The sequence below is a fragment of the Chrysemys picta genome, chromosome 16 (genome assembly GCF_011386835.1).
Source record: "Chrysemys picta bellii isolate R12L10 chromosome 16, ASM1138683v2, whole genome shotgun sequence".
NCBI lineage: Eukaryota > Metazoa > Chordata > Testudines > Emydidae > Chrysemys > Chrysemys picta.
In genome coordinates, this window is record NC_088806.1 from 25,129,781 (window position 1) to 25,154,547 (window position 24,767).

At 47.5% G+C, this 24,767-nt stretch overlaps 1 protein-coding gene across 8 annotated transcripts in view; it reads right to left on the bottom strand.

Annotated features, from left to right (window-relative positions):
• Positions 1 to 24,767, bottom strand: part of GRIK4 (glutamate ionotropic receptor kainate type subunit 4) — a 317,543-nt gene that overhangs the window by 274,796 nt on the left and 17,980 nt on the right. Inside the window, exon 1 of one of the 8 annotated variants that reach the window (XM_042851893.2) lies at positions 15,759 to 15,865. The exons of the other annotated variants lie outside the window; for them this stretch is intronic. The gene's annotated coding sequence lies outside the window, so the exon portion shown is untranslated. Of the gene's footprint in view, positions 1 to 15,758; positions 15,866 to 24,767 lie in introns of those variants that run through there. 8 annotated transcript variants of the gene reach the window in all.

The following is a 24,767-nucleotide window of genomic DNA, read 5'->3' on the forward strand; positions in this document are numbered from 1 at the left end:
GGTGACCAGATGTCCCGATTTTATAGGGACAGTTCCGATTTTTGGAGCTTTTTCTTACATAGGGACCTGTCACCTCCCACCCCCATCCCAATTTTTCACACTTGCTGTCTGGTCACCCTACTCATATTACCAAACACCATTGCTCTGGGCTCCAACTCTGTGATCCTTGCACAGCAAAAACTCCCATTGGCTTTGATGGGAGTTTAGCCTGTGTAAGGACGGCAGGAAGAGGCCTTATTCATTTCTGTACATTATGAAAAAAGGAGGTCTTAAATATTGCCCCATGTTGGAAGCGGGCCATGGAAGCCCCCATCCCCGACTACCCTTCATCTCCTGCTCTCCACCTAGCTTGTCAACCGACCTCTTATATTCACCCTCCCATTGTCACACAGGAGCTGGTGGACTGACTCAGCAGGACAAGACATCTCACCTCTTCAGCCTTGGGTGTGAAAAACAACCTCTCTCCAGCAGCCACTCTTATACCAGTTCCCTGAGGGGCTGTGAAAAAGGCTGCCGGTGGGGTGAAGTTAAATTAACTTCTTGTTCACCGGGGACCAGATAATAAGAACAGCCACAGACCAAAGGTCCATCTAGCCCAATATCCTGTCTTCCGATAGTGGCCAATGCCAGGGGCCCCAGAGGGAATGAACAGAACAGGAACTCATTAAGTGATCCAGCCCCTGTCGCCCATTCCCAGCTTCTGGAAGACAAGTTAGGGACAGCACAGACTGACTCTGTACCTCAGACATACACCTCTGCTGCAGGGAACCTTGCCAACTTTTATACACCGGAGCTTCCTTTCTATTCCCTATTACATAGGAGGACTTTCTATTGCCCGTTATCCTATCACTCTGGGCTTCAATAGTATTAAGAATGTCTATTAATTACCCAACCATAACTGCTCTGCTTTGGTTTATTATGTCAAGGACTGGAATCTTTTCTACCCTTACGGATCATTGACCTGATTGACTGGAATAGCTTGGTCTCAAAACCCCAACAATCCAGCAGATCAAACATGGGCCCTGCACCCACAGCAAGAACGCCACCTACTGATGAGCCTTCGGAAAATAAGGCTGCACCTGTTTCCATCGTCTTGTTTCTAACAGCATCACTACGCAGCAACGTGGAGAGTAGACTAAGGTGACTTTTTTTTGGCAAATAGTATTGTTGCCAAAAAAATGCATTTCTGTGGGCTCTGAAACTATGTACAAATTCAGGTTGAATTTGATGGATAGTTTCTGCCAAGTCGAAATGTTTTGTTTGGACCATTCTGTTTGGGTTTGCCATTTTGAAATGAAAAATCCGGTTTGAGATTTGGCCTATTAAAAAAGAAAGGAGGTGAAAGACGCCCAAAACAACTGAAGCCAAAAACTTTGGGGGGGGGGGGGAAGGCATTTCAAGACCAGCAAAGTATTTCAGTCAATTCTAAACAAAAAACATTTTGATTTTTTCAATTGAAAACATTTTTAAAAAATCCATTTCAGTGCTAATCAACCAATTTCTTTTAATTATTATTTTACAGTTCAGCCCCCAAACTGAAAAAAAAATCAATTAGTCTAGAGGCCTTTCCACAAAAGGAGCAGAGTCTAATTGCATCACGGATGAACTACTTGCAAAGTTTATTTTTAAAGTGGCTACAAAAAGCATAAAGGGGACCCCGGGAAGGATTTATAGATTGGGTTTTGTTTGCTGTCTGATTGTGGTTTAGTGGCCCATGTCTGAAATGAGTTTGCTACATCTCCAGTTTCTAGGCAGCAAACGTCCATAGCAAGAAGCCACCATCAAGCCTTGGGAAAACAGAAAATACCATACAAGATCAGTCCACTGGCCCATCTAGACCAGGATCCTTTCTACAACAGGGTCAGTACCAGCTATTTCCAAGGAAGGTGCTTTTACAGGATAACCTGTCCACAAAGCAAGTTTCTTCTTGCCCCCTCCCTGCTGTAAAGGTTGTTTTATACTGTGAAACAGGAGGTGTTATGTCCTTCCAAAAACTTTCATTTTTCTTTTCTTTTTCTTGTTTAGCCCTTGCAACTTTAACTCTGGGTGGTCTTGTTATTCATATACATGGCCAATCCTGCTGAGTTCTTCCTTTCAACAATACATATGGCAATGAGCTCCACAGGCCAGTTGTGCAGGCTGTGAAAAAGTACTGACCTACCGTGACAAGTTGTGTCAAAACCACAATTTTCCATCCAAAAAAAAAGAGAAGAACTTCCTATGGAAAAGTTTCTACCAGCCGCAACCGTTTCCACTCCTGATCAATTTTCATCGCTGAATTACCAACTCCCAGAAAAGCCATGTCTACACTACAGATCGTACTCCGGCACAGCTGTACCACTGCATCTGTACCACTATAAGGTCTCTTGTGTAGCTGCTCTATGCTGGCGGGAGAGAGCCCTCCTGCCGGCATAATTAAACCACCCCCAGTGAGCGGCGGTCATTGTCTGCTGCTGACATAGCGCTGTCCACACCGGCGCTTTTGTCGGGGACACTTATGTCGGTCATGGGGGTGTTTTTACACACACCTAACTGACAAAAGTGCTAGTGTAGACACAGCCAAAGAGCAGGGTTTCTCTAACGGGAAGAGGCAGAGGAAACCTGAAGCAGGAATCGAGTGAAAGGTGTGGTTGTAATTAACATGTTAAAAGCCCAAATCATAACCGGCTTTAGCCTGATCAACCCATTTGAGTTGGGTGAGGTTCCTCCTGCTGGTATTTGTGGTTGTTCCTCTTCCAATATTTGATCTGTTAAATGCTTTACATTCCGTTTACCAATGAGAGGATGATTCAGATGGAGCTGGAGCTATTACAGATGCAGGAGGCACTGCATACCACTCGCTTGTCATGTTTCCCTCACCCTCTCTCTCTCTCTCATAAAATTCGCCACACTAACACAAAGCCAGCTTCTATCAGGTCCCTCCCGCCAGCTTGCATCCCCCCCTTCTTGCCGTTGTTACAACTTGTCCCGATTCCTGCTCGCTAATTAAAAAGAGAAGAAAATTCTGTAGCTAATCAGGGAGATTTTTTTTTTTCCCCTTGGTTCCATCGTCAATATTTCTGCAGCAACTTCACGCTCACTCTGATGTTGCCGTAACCACTGTGCTGTAACCTACACGGTCTCAGCCCTAATGAGGACAGACATCTATGCGGCTGTAACGGGAGCATCGACGGCTGTCTGAATCTTGGGCATCCCTTTCACATTCCAGGAAAGCTCAGGGACAAGAGCTCCCAGGGGCAACGGGACATCAGTTTTGCTTCCTTTCCCACAAATGCTATTATTTATTATGCAGAGGCAGAACAGTGCGGCAGGATGTGGGGTGTTTAGGATCAGGGTCTGAATAAGTAGTTCTGGAGGATAAAAACAAGGAAAAGAAATGCATAGAAACATGGGAGCCCTGCCTCCATCTGAGTGCACAAGGATAAATATTCAGTAGGTTTCCCTTGATCAACAGGTTTCTTTAACCATGCTTACAATATTTTTTTTGCAAGGATATGGTGCAGATTAGATTCTGAGCAGGCAGGGGACTTGGCTTCTCACCACTCTGTAACACACTTAGAACACTGGTGAAAAAAGAGCAACACACACAAATCACAACCCTTAATTAACTTGGGGAATGCCTTGCCACAAGAAATCACTGAAGGCAAGAGGTTAAAAGGGTGGGAGGAGAACATCCAGACTTGTATTGGACAGGGTTACAGTGTTTTAAAGAGGAAGTGTGGGAGGGATGTAAGGCCTCCTTCTTGAAATCATAAACCAAGCTCTGGCTCAGAGGGGGAGGAAGAGAGTGGAACTATGGGTAGGTTATTTCACAACTGCCCACTTCAGGGATCTTGGAACTGCTCTGACAGTGATCAGCGCCAGCACCTAGATACTTGGAAGTAAGTGCCACTGGCCTGATCTACTGTAGCAGTTCCTCCATTCTTGTGTAACCCCTCACAACTGCATGTGTTTGAGGGGTGGTTGCACCACTTGCCTGCACAAGTAAGGGGTGTTTTGCACAAACAAACAGATGCTCTTGCAAGGCCCTACTTGCAGTGATCACCAGGTACTGACGGTATACGCTGCGATGATGTTTATTCATTTTTTAAGCCTCATTTATTTTATTCCCTTCTCTGAAAGGTTGCCCCAACTTGGAGCCCTTTGGCTGACACAAGGAAAAATAAATAAAGTGTCTTAATGTTGCCGGCAACAGTTACAAATTCTGATGTATCCATCTGTCCAGTTAATTACTTTGCGCAGTAGCTGGCTAGCTTCATAAAAAAGATGAAAAAAGGCCCAATTATCATTCTGGGCAGCTCCCTCAATCCCAGAGCAGCAGCACATCCCCAGCCTCGGCCTTTGTTGCCATTTTAAGCTGACTAACAGCGAGAGAGAAGTGCTTGGCAAGACTTTCTTTATCCCGGCGTGAGGAGGGCGGGTGAATTTCCATCTTCCACAGACACCGAGATCTCTATTTCAGTGCCATCTCTAATGCTGCGAGAAGCGCCCGATATGGCTCTGCCCCGCTCCTTCCTCTTCCCACAGTCTCCTCCTCTTCGCACTTCTCCATCCTTCTCTATCCTCTTCCCATCTCCCTCCTCTTCCCACCATCCCCTTCCCCATCCTTCTCTATCCTCTTCCCATCTCCCTCCTCTTCGCATCATCCCCTTCCCCATCCTTCTCTGTCCTCTTCGCGTCATCCCCTTCCCCATCCTTCTCTATCCTCTTCCCATCTCCCTCCTCTTCGCGTCATCCCCTTCCCCATCCTTCTCTGTCCTCTTCCCATCTCCCTTCTCCTCTTCCACTGTCCCCTTCCCCATCCTTCTCTATCCTCTTACCACCTCCCTCCTCTTCCCACCATCTCCTTCCCCATTCTTCTCTATCCTCTTACCATCTCCCCCCTCTTTCCAACGTCCCCTTCCCCATCCTTCTCTATCCTCTTCCACACCTTCCTCCTCTTCCCACCATCTCCTTCCCCATCCTCCTCTATCCTTTTCCCACCGTCCCCGTCCTTCTCTATCCTCTTCCCACCTCCCTCCTCTTCCCACCGTCCCCATCCTTCTCTATCCTCTTCCCACTACTCCATACCTCATCTCCCACATATTTCTCCAATCACTTCTCCCGTCACCACATTCATTATCACCACCACACCCAATGCTCTCTAAGGTTATTTCTAAAGATTAGACCAAGAGAAGCCCCTGGATACTGTTCTCCACCCAGCCCTTCCCTCACCCATCAGCTCAACTAAGACACCTTCCCACTTGAATCCCACAGTCAGCCTGGTCTGACAGCTTCCCACTGTGCCAGGGTATTCTGGGTGCCCCTGTGGGTACCCGGAGGGCCCCCGGCTGGCAGGAGGAGGATCCCGGCTGCCCTGATTAGCATGCGGCAACACCCGCCGCTGCTTTTCATCCGCAGATCGCCTCGTTCCTCGTTCCTTATCCACGCACACACGAATAAGTGTACAAATGGATGTTGGTGTCATTCAGTGGAAGAAAGGCTGGAGGCTTCGCTCAGCCTCTGCTTCAATGAGAGCATTTTCCCCAGAACAAGGGGCTGAATTCAGCTGCTTGGTGCTGTCTGATCACAGTTAGTTGCCAGAGTAACCAGGACATGAGAGTCGCCAGGGCCACACTCCAGGAGAGGGAAGGGGCTGCTGCTCTCAGATCTAGCACTCACCTTAGCTCGGGGGCTCAAAGACACTGAAAACGAGAAAGGGAAACCCCACCCCCTTCTGGAGGAAACAGGGAGGGGAACTCTCCTTTGCAGGCTTTTCCTCCCCGGGGGGGCTCACCACTGCTTTTATTTGGAGGGTGCTTCTTCCTTGCAGGCGCGTTTGCATCGCTTACGTCTAAGGCTCTGGGCTGGGCCTTGTGAGATTTGGGTTCAATTCCTGGCTCTGTCCCAGCCCCCTGGGCAAGTCAGTTCATCGCTCTGGGCCTCAGTTTCTCCATCGCAGACCATTTTTTGATCCAGATGGGATGTTTTTTCCCCAAAATCTCTGCCCTAGGAATGATTGTGGGGCAGGTCTCTGGCCTGTGTGATGCAGGAGGACAGAGGGGATGTGCACAGGGTTCCTTTCTGGCCCTGGAATCTATGGTGCCATGTAAGTTCCTACCTTGATAGAGGCACTTACAATCCAAGGGCCTGGTCCTGAACAAACCTACTCACCAGAGAGTCGCCTGGGTATCGCTGCGATGCTTCACAGAAGCAAGCTTGCAGGGTCTGGCCCAGATTAAAATGAGAATGAGACAACGTTGCATGAAAGCGTCACTAAAGGACGGGGAGGATGGGCTTTATGCCATGTCCTGGGAGGCTAATGCACGGGACTTCGAGGTGCCAGAGCACGTCTTTTAAAAAAAAATGTGTGTTTGTCTGATGTAGTGAAACCCTGATGTAGGGTCTCAAGAGCCCCGTGAAGATCAGGGCTTAACAGAGGTGAATTTCTTACAAAAGGGGGAGGAGATTTGGGCTCAACACACTGGGGACATATGGGGCAGTCCCTTAAGGTAGCATACTTCCTAATATGAGCTGGTCTCTTGTAAAGGGCTTCTCTGTACTATGTAACGTACACTGTGATTTCTTTTTGTAAACGTGGAGCCAAGGAAACATCTCCCCAATACACACGCCCATGCCCAGCATACTCATACTCCCCTCAAGCTCTCTGATCACTGACACCATCTGCTCAGCAACGTCCCAGCCAACAAATATATTTTCCCTCTCACTCATCTATTTGCAAACTGCATTTTCCTTTGCTAAATAGATTGCGACCTGCTACCTACCGCAGGCCACGTCCCTTCCTCTGAGGGATTTCACAGATTATTACACTGATGCTATAATATACATGTACTCATATCCCTAGTATCTGCAGTGCTCTGGTACAAGAACCAAGGGCACCACGGAAACGCCTCCAACTAAGTATAAAAGAACATAAAAATGTCCATACAAGGTCAGACCAATGGTCTATCTAGCCCAGTATCCTTTCCTCCAACAGTGGCCAATGCCAGATGCTTCATAGGGAATGAACAGAATAGGGCAATTATCGAGGGATCCATCCCATGTTGTCCATTCCCAGCATCTGGCAATCAGAGGCTTAGGGACACCCAGAGCATGGGGTTGCATCCCTGACAATCTTGGTTAATAGCCATTGATGGACCTAGCCCCATAAAATTATCTAATTCTTTTTTGAACCCAGTTATACTTCTGGCCATCACAAAAATCCCTTGGCAATGAGTTCCACAGGTTGGCTGTGCCTTGAGTGAAGAAATATTTCCTTTTGTTTGTTTTAAAGTAAAATAAAGAGACAGATGCAGGCTCAGCTCTCTCTGCCATGCCCAGCCCTCCCGGCCCAGAGTGATCAGCCTCCCCTGGGTTATGGAAGAGCTCTGTCTCTCTGCTGATTCCCACACAGAGCATCCTCTCTGAAGACTGGAGACCCAGCCAACCCAGCCACGCACATTGGCTTGCTCCCTCGCTGCCTGTTTTGCAATTTTAATTTCTCACCTTCCTAAACAGCGAAAGATTTATCATGCGCTCGACAGAAATATTTAATTTTCCAAATGTCTTTTTATTCCGAGGCTGAGGAAATCCTGAGGTAGAACGTTTCCACATTAATGCCTTCCAACTCGGCGGCAAAATAAAGCACTGGCAGAAATAAAGCCCCACAGGCGGCATGGAGCAGGGCCTGGGGCTGGTACATGCAATGTTCCCTGGGAGGCAATCCTCCTGTACTCTAGGTTGGCCTTCAATGGGCAAATCCAAAAGGGACCAGAGAAAATCTAACCGTAGGTCCTTACCTGGCCCCCATTAGCACAGTATTGGAGCACCTCAGTCTCTAATGTACCTCACACACCCCAGTGAGGCAGGGCAGGGTTATTATCCCTGCTTACTGACTGGGAACTGAAGTATGCCCCCAGTGTGAGCAGACAGACACACACTAGTTCTCCTCGAGCTAGGGCACTAAAAAGAAGCCGTGCTGCCCCCTTGGCTTGAGCTAGCCACTCAGGGGGGTCAGGCGGGATTCTACACGGGTAGCTAGGCCAAGCCACCGCTCGGCCCACCACGGCCACGCTGCTGTTTTTGGCGCACTAGCCCAAGCAGAGCTGGCGCACGTCCATCTGCCCACAGTGGGCTGCACGCGCTTAGCTGCCGCGTCGACACACTCCAAGTGACTTGCCCAAGGAGCCTGTGGCAGAGCTGGGAACTGGACCTGGATTTCGTGAGTCCTGGGCGAACACCCTAACCATTGCGCCATTCCTTCTTCCACATGAACCTCCCCCGGTCACCAGGGCAGCACTGAACCAGACTCACTGCCATTTAGCACCACAGAGCAGGGAAGATAAACCTCTTTGATATGGCCCTTGTGGACTACACGGGGGAGTGTGTGGCTAACTAGTGTTGAGCTGCAGTAACCTGAATTCTGAGTCTTCCGTTGGTAGATGGAGAGACACTATGAAGCAAATCCACTGGAAGATTCATACTGGCAAAGACTCTGGAACGGGGTTTTCAGTGGCAGAAAATCCATCCAGGAGAGGTTCCAGCAGGGTAAACTAACCCCACCTCCCCTTCATCAGGCAGCCAGCCCCACCCCAAAAGTAGTCAGTATGGTTCCTGGGAGTCCCGGTGAAAAACGGCCTTTGCTGAACAGGGGCAAAGTTAAAGATGATTTGGTGCCTACCTGTGAGAAGATTTCTGTTCAATAGTTTGTGGGTCTATTCTGAGCATTAAGGTTGGTATCAAAAGGGTTTTGGTAACCTTGGCTTAGGGTTTCCACACTTAAAAAATAAATAAATCAAACATTAACGAATGCGTTTAACAGTCCATCTCATTTGATCTGCACTTAGCAAGTTTAACTGCAACTCAGCAACTTGTGTTATTGAGCATATTACAGTCCACACGCACACACAGCACAGCTAACATATAAAAATGACAACACGGGATATACGCAAGACTCAAGTTGGGCACCCACAGAATGAAACATCCTGAATCACTGGTCACCCTTTGAAAATTCAGGCCAACTGTCGCAACGGGGTGCAAAATGTTAGACCTTTAAATCCAGTTTTAGGATAGAGCTGGGCAAAAGTTTTCAAACCAACAGTTCAGTAGCCAAAAATGCAGTTTAGGAGAGACCAAAATGATTTGTGACTTGAGGCCAAATTAGGTGGATAGTTTCAAACAAAAAAAGGGAGAGGAAATAAAACCCCAGAAACATCTAAACGTTTCCCCTGTTTGTTTTGAAACATTTCATTTAGAAGTGCAGCTAGATTTATTAACAAGCAAAAAAAAGGCAAAAGAAAACCCGCCCGAAAATTAAACAAAATGCAAAACCAAAACAAGATAGTTTGGGGCTGAATTAAATGTTTTGTTTGACCTGAAACTATTTGATTATTTTGTTTTTCATTTCGGTGAGAAAAACCAAAACAGTTCCATTTCAGGTCAACCCAAACTTTTTTTTTTTTCTCCAGATTCTTCATTTTGGCCACTGAATCAAAAAATCAAATCAAATAGTTACTTGCTCAGCTCCAGTTCAGGCATCTAAAGAAGTAGCCTGATTTTCAGGGATGCTGAGAACCCAGAGATGCCATTCCTTTCAACAAACCCTCCTATAACCAGGTTGGTATTTAAGTGCCTAACTATATGGGTGCTGCCACACCCCCTGGCTTGAAGTGGTTTCCATCACATAGAGGGTTTGCAGTTTGATTCAATGGCTCTCAGCACCCCCACTATACACAGTGTTCCAGCACCCCTGCTAACTATGCATTTATGGGTCTAGCTTTAGACGCCGAACGTTGAAAACATTGGCTTGTGGCATTAGGAATGCAGAACAAGAGGAGAGCAATGCACAGTGCCAGATATCTGGGATGTAGCAACAGCCAGTCAGGCCTCAAGCAACGTGAGTTTGGTGTATGGTGCGCGTGGTGGGGGTTGTAAGATAATATATGAAAGAGCTGGAGGATGCCAGAAAACAAATCCATAAACTGTCTTAGCAATGGCAATGCAAATGAGAGACCGACAAACAATCTCACACCTGTTGCTGAAGCAGAAGCTCCAAACAGCCTTTATATTCACAGCTCCACTTCTCAGCTTCGCTCTTCTCTGTGGGGAATTTTCCCAGGTGACTTAGCCCCACTCCTCCTGCCGTCTGAGCAAACCCAGTTCCCAAAACGCCACTTTGCCTCTTTACCGACTCCCTGAAACACACTCTCACCTTATGAACAAGGCAGGGCTACTCCTACTTCAGTTGGTCCCCAGTTCTGTCCTGTGTGGAATCCAGCATCCTCCTAACTGGGCGGATCCTAAATCCATCTGTGCTTCCTGTTTTGCTACCCTCCTCAATGACAAATGTTGTACCGTACATAAACAAAGGGGCATCTTGCACCTTACCTCTGAGGAGCTCACTGGACTCAGCCAACCTCAGCCATTCTTCACAACCCCCCAGTGAATTAGGGAAGTTTTTGAGAAAGGGAAACCGAGGCACCGTGAAGTTAAGACACCTGCCCAAAAGCATGTAGCAGGTCAGCAGCAAAGTTGGGTAACAGAACCTAGAATAGCTGAAGCTCATTCCTGTGCTCTGAGCACTGGCTGATGCTTGCTCCCCAAGCCAGGAGCAAAACTCTTTCCTGTAATTTGAGTTCTTCTTCGGGGCTTCACCGCTCACCAGAAGCACTGCCACAGACTGCCCCACATCTGTAAAAAGCAACAGAGGGTCCTGTGGCACCTTTGAGACTAACAGAAGTACTGGGAGCATAAGCTTTCGTGGGTAAGAACCTCACTTCTTCAGATGCAAGTAATGGAAATCTCCAGAGGCAGGTATATATCAGAGTGGAGATAACGAGGTTAGTTCAATCAGGGAGGGTGAGGTGTTCTGCTAGCAGTTGAGGTGTGAACACCAAGGGAGGAGAAACTGTTTCTGTAGTTGGATAGCCATTCACAGTCTTTGTTTAATCCTGATCTGATGGTGTCAAATTTGCAAATGAACTGGAGCTCAGCAGTTTCTCTTTGGAGTCTGGTCCTGAAGTTTTTTTGCTGTAAGATGGCAACCTTTACATCTGCTATTGTGTGGCCAGGGAGGTTGAAGTGTTCTCCTACAGGTTTTTGTATATTGCCATTCCTGATATCTGACTTGTGTCCATTTATCCTCTTGCGTAGTGACTGTCCAGTTTGGCCAATGTACATAGCAGAGGGGCATTGCTGGCATATGATGGCATATATAACATTGGTGGACATGCAGGTGAATGAGCCGGTGATGTTGTAGCTGATCTGGTTAGGTCCAGTGATGGTGTTGCTGGTGTAGATATGTGGGCAGTGTTGGCATCGAGGTTTGTTGCATGGGTTGGTTCCTGAGTTAGAGTTGTTATGGTGCGGTCCGTGGTTGCTGGTGAGAATATGCTTAAGGTTGGCAGGTTGTCTGTGGGCGAGGACTGGCCTGCCTCCCAAGGTCTGTGAAAGTGAGGGATCATTGTCCAGGATGGGTTGTAGATCACTGATGATGCGTTGGAGAGGTTTAAGCTGAGGACTGTAGGTGATGGCCAGTGGAGTTCTGTTGGTTTCTCTTCTGGGCCTGTCTTGTAGCAGGAGGCTTCTGGGTACACGTCTGGCTCTGTTGATTTGTTTCTTTATTTCCTTGTGTGGGTATTGTAGTTTTGAGAATGCTTGGTGAAGATCTTGTAGGTGTTGGTCTCTGTCTGAGGGGTTGGAGCAGATGCGATTGTACCTCAGTGCTTGGCTGTAGACGATGGATCGTGTGGTGTGACCGGGGTGGAAGCTGGAGGCATGAAGGTAGGCGTAGCGGTCGGTGGGTTTTCGGTATAGGGTGGTGTTAATGTGGCCATCGCTTATTTGTACGGTGGTGTCCAGGAAGTGGACCTCCCGTGTAGATTGGTCCAGGCTGAGGTTGATGGTGGGGTGGAAGCTGTTGAAAGCATGGTGGAATTCTTCCAGGGCCTCCTTCCCATGGGTCCAGATGATGAAGATGTCATCAATATAGCGTAGGTAGAGAAGGGGCATGAGTGGACGGGAGCTGAGGAAGCGTTGTTCCAGGTCAGCCATAAAAATGTTGGCATATTGTGGGGCCATGCGGGTGCCCATAGTGGTGCCACTGGTCTGGAGGTATATATTGTCACCAAATTTGAAATAATTGTGCGTGAGGATAAAGTCACAGAGCTCAGCAATAAGTTGTGCTGTGTCATCATCAGGGATACTATTCCTGACAGCTTGTATTCCATCTGTATGTGGGATGTTTGTGTAGAGAGCCTCTACATCCATGGTGGCTAGGATGGTGTTTTCTGGGAGGTCACCAATGCATTGTAGTTTCCTCAGGAAATCTGTGGTGTCACGGAGATAGCTGGGAGTGCTGGTGGCGTAGGGTCTGAGTAGGGAGTCCACATATCCAGACAGTCCTTCAGTGAGAGTGCCAATGCCCGAGATGATGGGGCGTCCAGGATTTCCAGGTTTGTGGATCTTAGGTAGTAGATAGAATAACCCCGGTCGGGGCTCTAAGGGTATGTTGATTTGTTCCTGTGTTAGTGTAGGGAGTGTCCTGAGTAGATGGTGTAGTTTCTTAGTGTATTCCTCAGTGGGATCTGAGGAAAGCGGCCTGTAGAATTGGGTATTGGAGAGTTGTCTGGCAGCCTCCTTCTGGTAGTCAGACCTGTTCATGATGACAACAGCACCTCCTTTATCAGCCTCTTTGATGATAATGTCAGGGTGGTTTCTGAGGCTGTGGATGGCATTGCGTTCTGCACGACTTAGGTTATGAGGCAAGCGATGTTGTTTTTCCACAATTTCTGCCTGTGCACGTCGGCGGAAGCATTCTATGTATAGGTCCAGACTGTCATTTCGACCCTCAGGAGGAGTCCATGTGGAGTTCTTCTTCCTGTGTTGTTGGTGGGAGGGTATCTGTGTATCAGTGCGCTGTTCAGTGTTATCATGAAAGTATTCTTTGAGTCGGAGGCGGCGAAAGTAGGCTTCCAGATCACCACAGAACTGTATCATGTTCGTGGGGGTGCTGGGGCAAAAGGAGAGTCCCCGAGATAGGACAGACTCTTCTGCTGGGTTGAGTGTGTAGCTGGATAAATTGACGATATTGCTGGGTGAGTTAGGGGTACCCCTGTTGTGGCCCCATGTGGCAGGTAGGATTTTAGACAGCTTACGGTCCTTTTCGGTATAGGGTGGTGTATAGGACGATCCATCGTCTACAGCCAAGCACTGAGGTACAATCGCATCTGCTCCAACCCCTCAGACAGAGACCAACACCTACAAGATCTTCACCAAGCATTCTCAAAACTACAATACCCACACAAGGAAATAAAGAAACAAATCAACAGAGCCAGACGTGTACCCAGAAGCCTCCTGCTACAAGACAGGCCCAGAAGAGAAACCAACAGAACTCCACTGGCCATCACCTACAGTCCTCAGCTTAAACCTCTCCAACGCATCATCAGTGATCTACAACCCATCCTGGACAATGATCCCTCACTTTCACAGACCTTGGGAGGCAGGCCAGTCCTCGCCCACAGACAACCTGCCAACCTTAAGCATATTCTCACCAGCAACCACGGACCGCACCATAACAACTCTAACTCAGGAACCAACCCATGCAACAAACCTCGATGCCAACTCTGCCCACATATCTACACCAGCAACACCATCACTGGACCTAACCAGATCAGCTACAACATCACCGGCTCATTCACCTGCATGTCCACCAATGTTATATATGCCATCATATGCCAGCAATGCCCCTCTGCTATGTACATTGGCCAAACTGGACAGTCACTACGCAAGAGGATAAATGGACACAAGTCAGATATCAGGAATGGCAATATACAAAAACCTGTAGGAGAACACTTCAACCTCCCTGGCCACACAATAGCAGATGTAAAGGTTGCCATCTTACAGCAAAAAAACTTCAGGACCAGACTCCAAAGAGAAACTGCTGAGCTCCAGTTCATTTGCAAATTTGACACCATCAGATCAGGATTAAACAAAGACTGTGAATGGCTATCCAACTACAGAAACAGTTTCTCCTCCCTTGGTGTTCACACCTCAACTGCTAGCAGAGCACCTCACCCTCCCTGATTGAACTAACCTCGTTATCTCCACTCTGATATATACCTGCCTCTGGAGATTTCCATTACTTGCATCTGAAGAAGTGAGGTTCTTACCCACGAAAGCTTATGCTCCCAGTACTTCTGTTAGTCTCAAAGGTGCCACAGGACCCTCTGTTGCTTTTTACAGATTCAGACTAACACGGCTACCCCTCTGATACTTGCCCCACATCTGTTTGTCTTCTAAATACACCCAGAATGTACGCCGATCATCTCCGTCTTTGCTCACCACAGGCCAAAGGCGTTACTCTAGACATGAGGCTTCTCTATTTCCAGGTCAGTGGCAAACCTCCCACTGCCTTTGGACGGAACAAGATCAAGTCCTTGGTACGCACCCTCTGGCATCGGTCACCATTCTGTCAGTCACCAAGCTCCCTTACCAGCTCCTTCCTTATTGGGACATCTCCTCTAAGCCACAGATCTGCCAGTTCTGCTGCTTCACCGAGTTCTAGAAGCCTCCTGCTGACTGTCCCTGCGCCAGGTCTTAAAGGACACACAAGACACCCACCCGCCTTCCCCATCACAGTCAAGACAGTGTATCTTTTAACATCTTCCTGATTTCCAACCCATCCCAGTCAGCCCTCAAGCTAACCTCCCTCCCCACCCAATGCCCTGGGCAGACCGAAGTGTTTTGTGTTCTCACATTTTGACCAGCCTCCTTTGCAGCCGGTCTCCAGCCATGTGAATTTCCAGGTTCGCTAGACAACATGATGAAGTCCTTCCAACACCTCAGGTCCCATTCTTCAGTGTGTTTAGCCACCCTCAGCTCTCACCTCTGAGACCTTTACTCTCTTAGTATTATTAGATTTCCTGTAGCATCTAGATCAGGGCCCCGTTGTGCAGGCACAGAGCAAGAGACTAATAGCTTACAATCTAACCAGACCTGGGGTGGGAGACAGGAACTCCTCTCCCCCCGTTTTATGGGTGGGAAGCTAAGGCACAGAGAAATTAAATGACTTGCCAAGGGTCATGCAGTGAGTCAGGGGCAGAGCTGGGAACTGAGCAGAGGTTTCCAAAGTCCCAGCTCCGTAGAGCCATCCTCCTCCTTTGCCATCCTTCTTAGCCATTCTGCAATAGCACCTACCTCTGGAGCTTCCTTACCAATACATCAGTCTCCCCAGCTCACTACCCTGGTTTGATCCAGTAACCTATTTACCACTTGAAATCTTCTCACAGGCACATGCTCCAAGGGGAATGGGACGCAAGCCCTAAATACTCACATTAGGCATTCACAACAGCGTAGAAAACGATTTGCAATCCCTGCTCCCTCCACTGAATTCTATTTGTTAAAATACACACAACCTTGTACCTATGTGTATTGTATCCACTTGCTGCTTGCCATTCCCATAAAGAACTTTTCCCTGTTGTTGTTAGAGCTGGTGTCCTTTCACATTCATTGACTGACTGTTCCCCACGGCACCATGTTCCTTCATTCCTTTCAAAATATTCCTTATTATTTCGCAGCCAAAACAAAGTAACAGTACCCCCAAATACAAAGCAATCCCAGGTGCGCTCACACACTATGCGGTTTGTCATATGCAGGACAGAATAACTGGCATGCAAACACACACACACCTGTTACATTACACTGGATCAGATAGGCAATGCGTTGACACACCAGCCAAGACATATTCACACTCCTCCCCACCACTTTCATTAAACACGTACCGGAAAACACACACTCACGCACACAGCAGCTGCTTGATGATCTGCTTCCACGCGAGTGCATTTTCTCCCACTCACAAGGAGCTTCTAGCTGTTATAACAAGGCTAACGCCAGTTCCACCCACAGAGCAAAGTTCGGCAACAGAATCTAAAACACATTTCAGTCTCTTAAAAGTCAGATTCCCAGCACATCAGCCATCTCGCTGGGGATGCCTGAATTACCAGAATTACACAAGTCAGTGGCTTCCTTCAATTAAGAAAACGTCATCTCAGCCATCTTCCAGTGCTAAACATTTTCTCAAGGACAGGATGTTTGTTTTAAAATTTAAATTTAAAAAATGTAGCTAAGAACAACAGGTGTTTATCAAGAGCGACTATTGATTCCTATATTCCAGAACACAGATACCAGATAACACCACTCTTTGAAGAGAGAAAGTCAGGTCAGATTTGACCCTTAAATTTTAAGTTGTGTAAAAACAATCTTTTGCAAATACTTAAATATTCTTTCTAAAGATCCAGTGGAAATTGTATTTTAAAGCAAATATTCCCACAGAGCGTTTGCAATTCAAAACACTGCAGTGTTGCTGTCTTGAGACACTGAAAGTGATACGGACCAGAAACATGCTATAAACAGGAGCAAAACTGATTAGTCGCATTATTATAGGCTGGAGCGTGTTGAAATTCTTTCAAACCTGCAATGAATTTTGTTTCCAATGCTGTTTATCCAACTATTTCTATGATTTGTGCTATGGTAGCACCCAGAGCCCCATTGTGTGAGGCACTGTATGGACATAAAAGATTGTTCCTGCGCCAAAGATCTTACAGACAAGGCCCCAGTTCAGGAAATCGTGCCAAATTCAGGAAGGGTGGCTGAGCTCACGCTTAACTGGAAGTACATGCTTAAGTGCTTTTCTGAATCAGGGCTTCAGAGATGGGTCCATAACGCAATGGAAGTAGGCGGACAAGGGAGACAGACAAAGAAGCACAGGGTTGTGCATGCATTTGCTAAGTGCCAGACTGCAAACGTTTTACTCACACAAACAACTCCACTGATGTGAACGGGAACAAGGGGCTCCCAGTCTGGCCATGTGTAGCTAGTCTTGTCTCTCTTGTTGGAGTTGAGAGAAAAGCAAAAGTCTTATTGATGGCCCTCGTCTCTACAAGGCCGGAAGCACCGTTATGTAAAGTGATTCTGGCTCTGATCCTGCACCTATGGAAGTTTTGCCGTCACCTTCAGCAGACGCGCAGGATCAGGCTTTCTAACTCGATTCTGGTCCGTACAGCTACAACCAAGTTTAGTAGCAAGCCCAGAGCACTGGTGCGTCACCTGCTTACATACCTTTAAAGCGATTAATGAAACAAACAAGGTGCAGGAAAGTCACCTACTCTTCCCTGGGTCACTCCTATCCTGGGATCTGCTTCTGTGAAGTCGCTTCTATGCATAGATACAGGCTCTCAGGATGACATCTGGCAGCCCTTCCTGGGGAGCAGGTACCAAACCCAGGCACAGCCATGCAACCGTCAATCTCTAAAACCCAGGCCCCTTTGCTTGCACAAAGCTGTCAGCCTGCAATCTTGCGTTCAACTTCGTTTGTGCCACCACCACTATCCCTCACCTGCAAAAGCTCTGCAGCCTTTGCTCTGTGAAGCATTACCTGGCGCGATGCAGCCCTTTAATTAAAAGAAAGTTAAAACCCCCTAAATGCAGAACCAGATGTGCATAGGGGGCACCTGGGGTGAGCATGTTATGGATACAGAGCAGTAATCACACAACCTCTCTCCCAGGCATAGTTTATCACCTGTTCTCCCCTGGGCAATTCTTGCACTTTTGCCCTGCTGGCAATACATCCAGCTACACTGTGGGAGACTTTCAGACATTAGCTACCAGCCTGGCATTGCCACTCCCACATGCGAGTTTCTCCCTTCCATGCCTTCTGTAGGCCCTTAAGCGTGCTTCATTAGTGCCTTTGTGCCTACTGTACTGCCCTCGTTAGATGGGATAAATGTAAAAAAGAGGCACAAGGAAATACAGAATGAAGAATAAAGTAATGTGGGGCAGGGACAGGAAATATCCACCAGAAGCTTTAAAAAAATCTAATTCAGCATGAAAATGTCATGGTTAGAGCAAGAGACTGGGAGTCAGGACTCCTGGGTTCCATTCCCAGCTTTGGAAGGAAATGTCTAGTGGTGAGAGCAAGGATTCCTGGGTTCCATTCTCAGCTCTGTCACAGACTCACTGTAACCCATTGGCCAAGCTGCATCATTTCTCTGTGCCCCGGTTTCCCTGCCTGTCCAACCGGGATCATACTACCTCACGGGAGTATTAGCAGGTTTAGCACATCCCTAGAGATCCTTGCCTGGAAGATGCTGGCCAGGTGCAAAGTAGAACAATTATGTTTACAATGATGGCAATATGCCTGGCCCTACCATTTACTGAGGCCATTTAGCAAGGGAGATTTCTTTCCTTTAAAGGGGTACGCCCCACATTCTCCAGCGCTCACGGAAAACATCGCCAAAGTTAAGAGTTGCCTCCGTGGGTCACAGAAAAGGAAACTAGGTTTTCAGCACAACCTGAAGAGAATTAGCCACTAAACTCACTTTCACCTGAGGAGGAGCGGTGCAAGCTGAGTGCACTAACACACAGGCTAGGAGACAGATTCCCTCGCTCAGATGATGTGTGGGAAGGATGGTTTGTCAGTAAGGCACCGGGCAAGGATCCAGGAGCCCCAGGCCCAACAAAGATATATTAGAATTGGAAAAGGTACAGAGAAGGGCAACAAAGATGATTAGGGGTATGGAACAGCTTCCGTAGGAGGGGAGATTAAAAAAAACGGGGACTGTTCTGCTTCGAAAAGAGACGACTAACAGGGGATATGATAGAGGTCTATAAAATCACAAATGGTGCAGAGAAGGTTATTTACTCCTTCCCTTAACACAAGAACCAGGGGTCACCCAATGAAATCAACAGGCAGCAGGTTTAAAACAAACAGAAGGAAGGACTACTTCACACAGCACAGAGTCAGCCTGTGGAACTCGTTGCCAGGGGATGTTGTGAAGGCCAAAAATATAACTGGGTTCAAGAAAGAATGAGATAAGTTCATGGTGGATAGGTCCGTCAATGGCTATTAGCCAAGATGGGCAGGGGTGCAACCCCATACGCTGGGTGTCCCTAAGCCTCTGACTGCCAGAAGCTGGGATTGGATGACAGGGGATAAATCCAGCTGAAGCACCTGGCATTGGTGACAGGACACTGAGCTAGATGGACCATTGGTCTGACCCAGCGTGACCGTTCTTAATTCACAGCTTGGCCAGAGGCTTCCCTGTGATCTTGGGCAAGGCACGTCATTTCCCAATGACTCAGTTCCCCATCTGTAAAACTGACAGAATGATGCTTCCGTTGTCTGTTTTGCCTATTTAGACTGTAAATTCCTTGGAGCGGGGCCTGCCTCTCCCTAAGTGTCCGCACAGCGCCTGGCACAATGGCGCTGATCCGGATTGGAGCCTCTCGCCCAGCCATAAAACAAATAATCAATTGGGTTGTACGGCACCCAGCGAGGTCCAGTTGCAGCAGCTGCAGACACGGGGAGGTCTTGAGAGCTGCTCACCTCTTCCCCACTGCAGAACCAGCCTTATGGGTCACAGCACACTCCAGCTCAAAGGTCCAATTCACCTCTGGGTCAGCAGCCGCAATTCTGCCTTCCCTGCCAAACCAACCGGGGTTTCCCATCAAAGTGGCACCACGGCAGCAAACAGAGCCGATCAGCTGCATTTGGATGGAGCTGTCCAGATGCAGCAGGTCTGCTCTAGGCAAAGGAGAATTATTATTTTTTGTGACGTCTCCTTCCCATTCCCAGGAGCGCACTTGAGATTGGTTGAGCTCTGAAAATAGGCGGCGCCAGAGGAGCGTCATCTCAACCAGCAAAAGCTGGGGGTACTGGGACTCGGACCAAAATCAGCGAGAGCAGATGGTCTAACTGACTCCAGCTCATCTGCTGAGCTCCTCAGCATGGAAGACAAAGCTTTATACAAAGGAACACAAAGAGAGAGAACAAAAATCAGGGCACCAAGCAAGCATCAAACACTAAGCGACTCAGCTGACACTGCATTCTCCCTCTCCAGTACGATCCAGACAGGAGACACCAATGGCCATCTGCATTTAACGACCATCAAGTAAAGCCGTCACCTGTCCTGGAGCTAAGGAGAGCGTCCCAGGACAGCCTAGATGGGGGCCAAACGGACTCCACAGTAGGAGAAGTCAGGTGGGCAGAGCTTGGAAAATCCAGCCCCTTTTTTAGCTCCTTAAATATGAATTTTAGGTGCCTATTTAAGAGGCCGTGACTGGCGAGCACTGGTTCAGCTCCTGGCTCTGCTACAGACTCTTCATGTGACCTCGGGGGAGTCACTTAATCTCTCCAGACCCACGTTCCGAGTCTGTAAAATAGATACAATGATCCTTCCTTTCTCCCAACTCTTTGCCTTGTCTATTTCCATGGCAAGCTCCCCAGGGCAGGGATTGTCTTTATGAGTTTGCACAGTGCCTAACAATGGACCTTCGGCCAGGCACTCCAGGCCCCATCACAATAGAAATCATAACAGAGATGGGGACACAAGTGCTTCACACTGGGACGTACCAAGTACACTGAATCTTTGAAGATCAAGGGGCCTACATGGGTGGATGGATATAGATTTAGGATCCTTGCTGTAGGCACCCAAGTTTGAAAGTAATTGGTCACCTGCCTGCCGTGATGATAAGGATCCTGTGAGCACACAGACAGCAGCAGGACACTCCCCGCCCCAGGGCTCATGAAGCCTGTGACAGTACCCGCCTCCCCTGCCCAGAACTCTCTTCACGTCTGGTTGAAAATTGTTCCATCAACACTCTTTTGACAGAAAAACGGGTTCTCAACTGAACAATGTTTTTCACCCAAAATGCCTACTTTCTGCAGAAAATGTCAGTTTTTGAAGTAACCCCCAAAATACATAAAAATGGGAGTATTTTGATTCTGCTATCCCCCTGCAGCGGCTCCTGGGGGTTGGAGTTTGGGTTTCTCATGTCCCCATTCTCTGCTCTGGGTCAAGCTCTCCTTCCAGGACACTTCTCCCGTGATGCAACCACTACCCCTCACCAGGAGCGGGACTGAGGTACCTCAAGGGAGATGTAGTCTGAGCAGGGAACCCAGCCAATGGGCGCATGAGACACCCGAAACACAGCTGTAATGAGGTGTTGTCACTGCCACACCCTTTCTGAATCAAAATGTTGCTGGTTTGCAATTTTCCCCTCGAAAAGTCAAACGTTTCTGTGGAAAATTTCTGAGGAAGAAAAAGCCACCATGCCCCGACCAGCACTAGTTACCTCACTATAAAAGACTCACAGCAGAAAACTCTATTAGTCATGACCAGCAAACTTGAACAGAGTAAGAAAACTAATGACTAATGCAAGGCTATAAAACATAAATCTAAATAATGGAGAAAGGAGCAGTCGGTGCAAAACTTCCATGTAAACAGAACTGTAGAAATAGAAGCACATGCACATAGACTCATACGCCAGAAGGGACCATCATGATCAGCTAGTCTGGCCTCCTGCACATGGCAGACCACAGAACCTCACCTACTCACTCCTTAACAGACCCCTAACCTCTGGATGAGTTACTGAAGTCCTCAAATCATGGTTTAAAGATTTAAAGTTCCAGAGAATCCACCATTTCCACTGGTTTAAAGCTGCAAGTGACCCGTGCCCCACGCTGCAGAGAAAGGTGAAAAACTCCCAGGGTCTCTGCCAATCTGACCCAGGGGAAAATTCCTTCCCGACCCCAAATATGGCGATCACAGTTAGGCATATTTGAGCAGGTGGGCAGACCCAGTAGCCAGACACCTGGGAACATGGGCGGTGGGTATAATAGGCCAGGGGAGATTCAGCCTCCCCTGGCGCTGCTGTGAGCCCCGGTTGCAGTGTTTGAGAGGGAAGTTTTTGATTTATTATGCCCCGTGCAGGTTCCAAAGGGTGCAAAATCCTTTTCTACCGTTGAACACAAAGACTAATCAGTGCGCACAAGAGGCAAACCCACCAGCACCAAAGGGGTGCAGCTTTCAGAAAATTACTTTGGACCCATAGCAGACTGATCCCTATAGGCAATGATCACTAAGACAGAAATCCCACTGTGTAAAACAACTCAAGGTTATAAAGAGCCTTGGATCAGAGTGCACTAAAGATTAGCAACACCCAATTTTCAGACCTGAAATTGACATGTGCACTCCATGATAGCATAGCACAGTGTTGCCCACTCTCACAATATTTGGGGTGTGTTTCTTAAAGCCCCGACTCCTGGAATCAGGAGGCTGCAGGAGACACTCAGATATCTTTCTTTTTTTTTTTTTTTTAAAAGCTTCTTACCCTCATGGTTGCAGAGAAAAGTGTAAAAAACAACTAGTGGGTGCAATCTAAAGGCTCAGAAACAAGAAAGCCGAGAAGAACACCCACTTTTTAAAAATGTTCATGTTTTTTAAGCCAATTTCATGATTTCTGAATGCTTGAGGTTGGCAATCCAGGTAACCGGACCGAGAGCATTCCTCCGAGAGTGCACTAATCTGCACACAGACACACAACAGTGGATGGGGAGAAGGCAGAGCTGCAACCCTATGCGAATATTGGGGCTATGCACATTCCATTCCTATCAGGCTTTTCTCCAACTATTAATCCTCTATGTTACAATCTCTGTAGGGAGATATGTCAAGTCACACGTGTGGGAGCCTCCACCATGCATAACAATGTAGGGGCCAGAAGTGAGGGAGCAAAAGGGACCCCCTTACTCACCTGCAGCAGCTAGCCACAGTGTGGAGAAGAGGGGAAATAGCCTCCCCTCCCGTGCAGGTAGGTGGATGGCAGTGGAGAGTGAGTGAAACGTTGGCTCCGTGCCCATCCCCCAATGCACCAGCCAGCATAGCCCCAATTGGGGGGTGGAGGGGAGTCATTTTTGCAGGTGTAAGGATGACACTGGTTACTGCTCCCTTCCCTGGAGCAGGACAAAGAGAGAGGAACTGGGAAGCACATGGTGATGGAGGCCAGGTCTAAGCTAGCCCGACCACAGGAGGAAAAAAAACCCGTCCTTCGCTGTAGCAAGTGTCCACAACAGCAGCACTGCCGCTGGGTCACTGTAGCACTTCAGTGTGGACACCAGCGACAGGAGTGGTTCTCCCGGTGGTGTTATTCACCCATCTCCCTGAGAGATAGTAGCTAGGTCAATGGAGGAACCAGCCCTTTGCTTTCTCTTAAGATGAATTAACTCACTTTTCCTGACCATTCCCCAGTAGCCAAGCACTTAGATTTGGTTCTGATAAGATTACCTATGCCGCTGTAGTGGTTTAAGTGTAAACAAAGCGTAGGGCCACTCTGATTCTGAATGAAAGCATCCACACGGGGATGTAATGCACTTTAACGTCACCCCTTTCCTCAATTGGTCTTAACTTGCCTGAGCGTCCCTGACTTTCTCATAGCTTTGACTATGCAACTACAGGGTATAAACCACGAGGATTTTCCTAAGCCAGGATAATATTCCAGTGGGTCTAGGAGCTCTAGAGTGAGTTCTTATGCAGTGTGATAATTGGCTCAGCCTCCAAAGGATAAACATGTCAAGATATGAAAATCATTTCTTCACTTACCAACGAAGCAAAGAAGTGATTGAAAATGTCGTGCTTTGGATGTATGAGCAATAGTCTCTTAACTCCTCACCCAGAATAAACTCTTCTATCATTGGTACTATTTAGAAGCTATTCCAAGCCAGACAAATTGAAAGCAGGAGTTTAAATATGCCAAAAACCATACAGGGAATCTTAATTCCCGCCCCCCACCCCCCATATAGTCAACTGTTGTTTCATATTTAGGATTATTAATCTTTCAAAAGTGACTCAGCACACCAAACATTCACTGTAGCTGCACACGGCGGAGAAGGACTATAGAGATGGGCTAATGGCTTCAAACAAGCCTGCTGCAAATTTGAAGATTTCCTGTGAAACTAGGCACAGACGACGTAATTGGACATGCAAAATTGCACCGGCATTCCAACCTCATCCCGTGAGAGTTATCCTTTGAAAACAATGCAATTACACTGGACATGTTGGGCAGTGTTATGGATCCGTAAGAGGGAAGGGAGTGTTGTCTAGTGATCAGAGACCAGTGGAGCTGAGCGTCAAGATTTCTGGTTTCTTCTCCCAGCTCTTATCACCATTTGTGTTACAGCAAAACCTCAAAGACTCAACCGAGATGAGGGTCCCATAGTGCTAGATGCCATTCAAAGATGCTGTCCTGCTACCCTCCAAACCACGCCGCTGTTCTCAGCTCTGCTACTGATTCACTGTGTGACCTTAATCAAGACATTTCACCACACTCTGCTTTAGTTTACCCATTTGTAAAAACTGGTTAACAATGCTCCCCCCACACACATGCCAGCGGGGGCTTGAAAGGCTGAATGGAAGTGCTGAAACGTGCTTTGATGGCATCCAATAAAAGGCATTCTACAAATGCCCATTTTTCTATTAGCTGGCCAGAATAACTTCCCCATGATTGCTCGACTGCTCAGCCATTTTTGTCAAAGACACCATAAAAGCGCGGTTCGGCTTACATTGTTTTTGTCTATAAAACACAATTCACTTCCATAACTGAACCTGCAGCAACAAAGAACCTTTAATGAGTAAATCAGTTTCCGGGGAAACACATACCCTAAATCCACACGCACAAGTGATGCTGGATCAAGTACAAATGCATCCCTTGGTTAAGTTGTCATCTCCGGCCACTTAAAAATCCCCGAAATATCAGAGACGTTAAAGATGATTGTAAGAGAACAAGGACAATGTAAGGGCTGAGATCATGCCAAAAAAATATTGATGCTAATTATAAAGCCAATCAAAGAAAAGCACTGAGTGAGGAAGGGGGAAATGATCAAAGTCAAGACAGAAAAAATGATGCAACAGCAACTAAGCTACTTAATCAGTGGAATCCATCCGCTTGGAAGGAGAGTA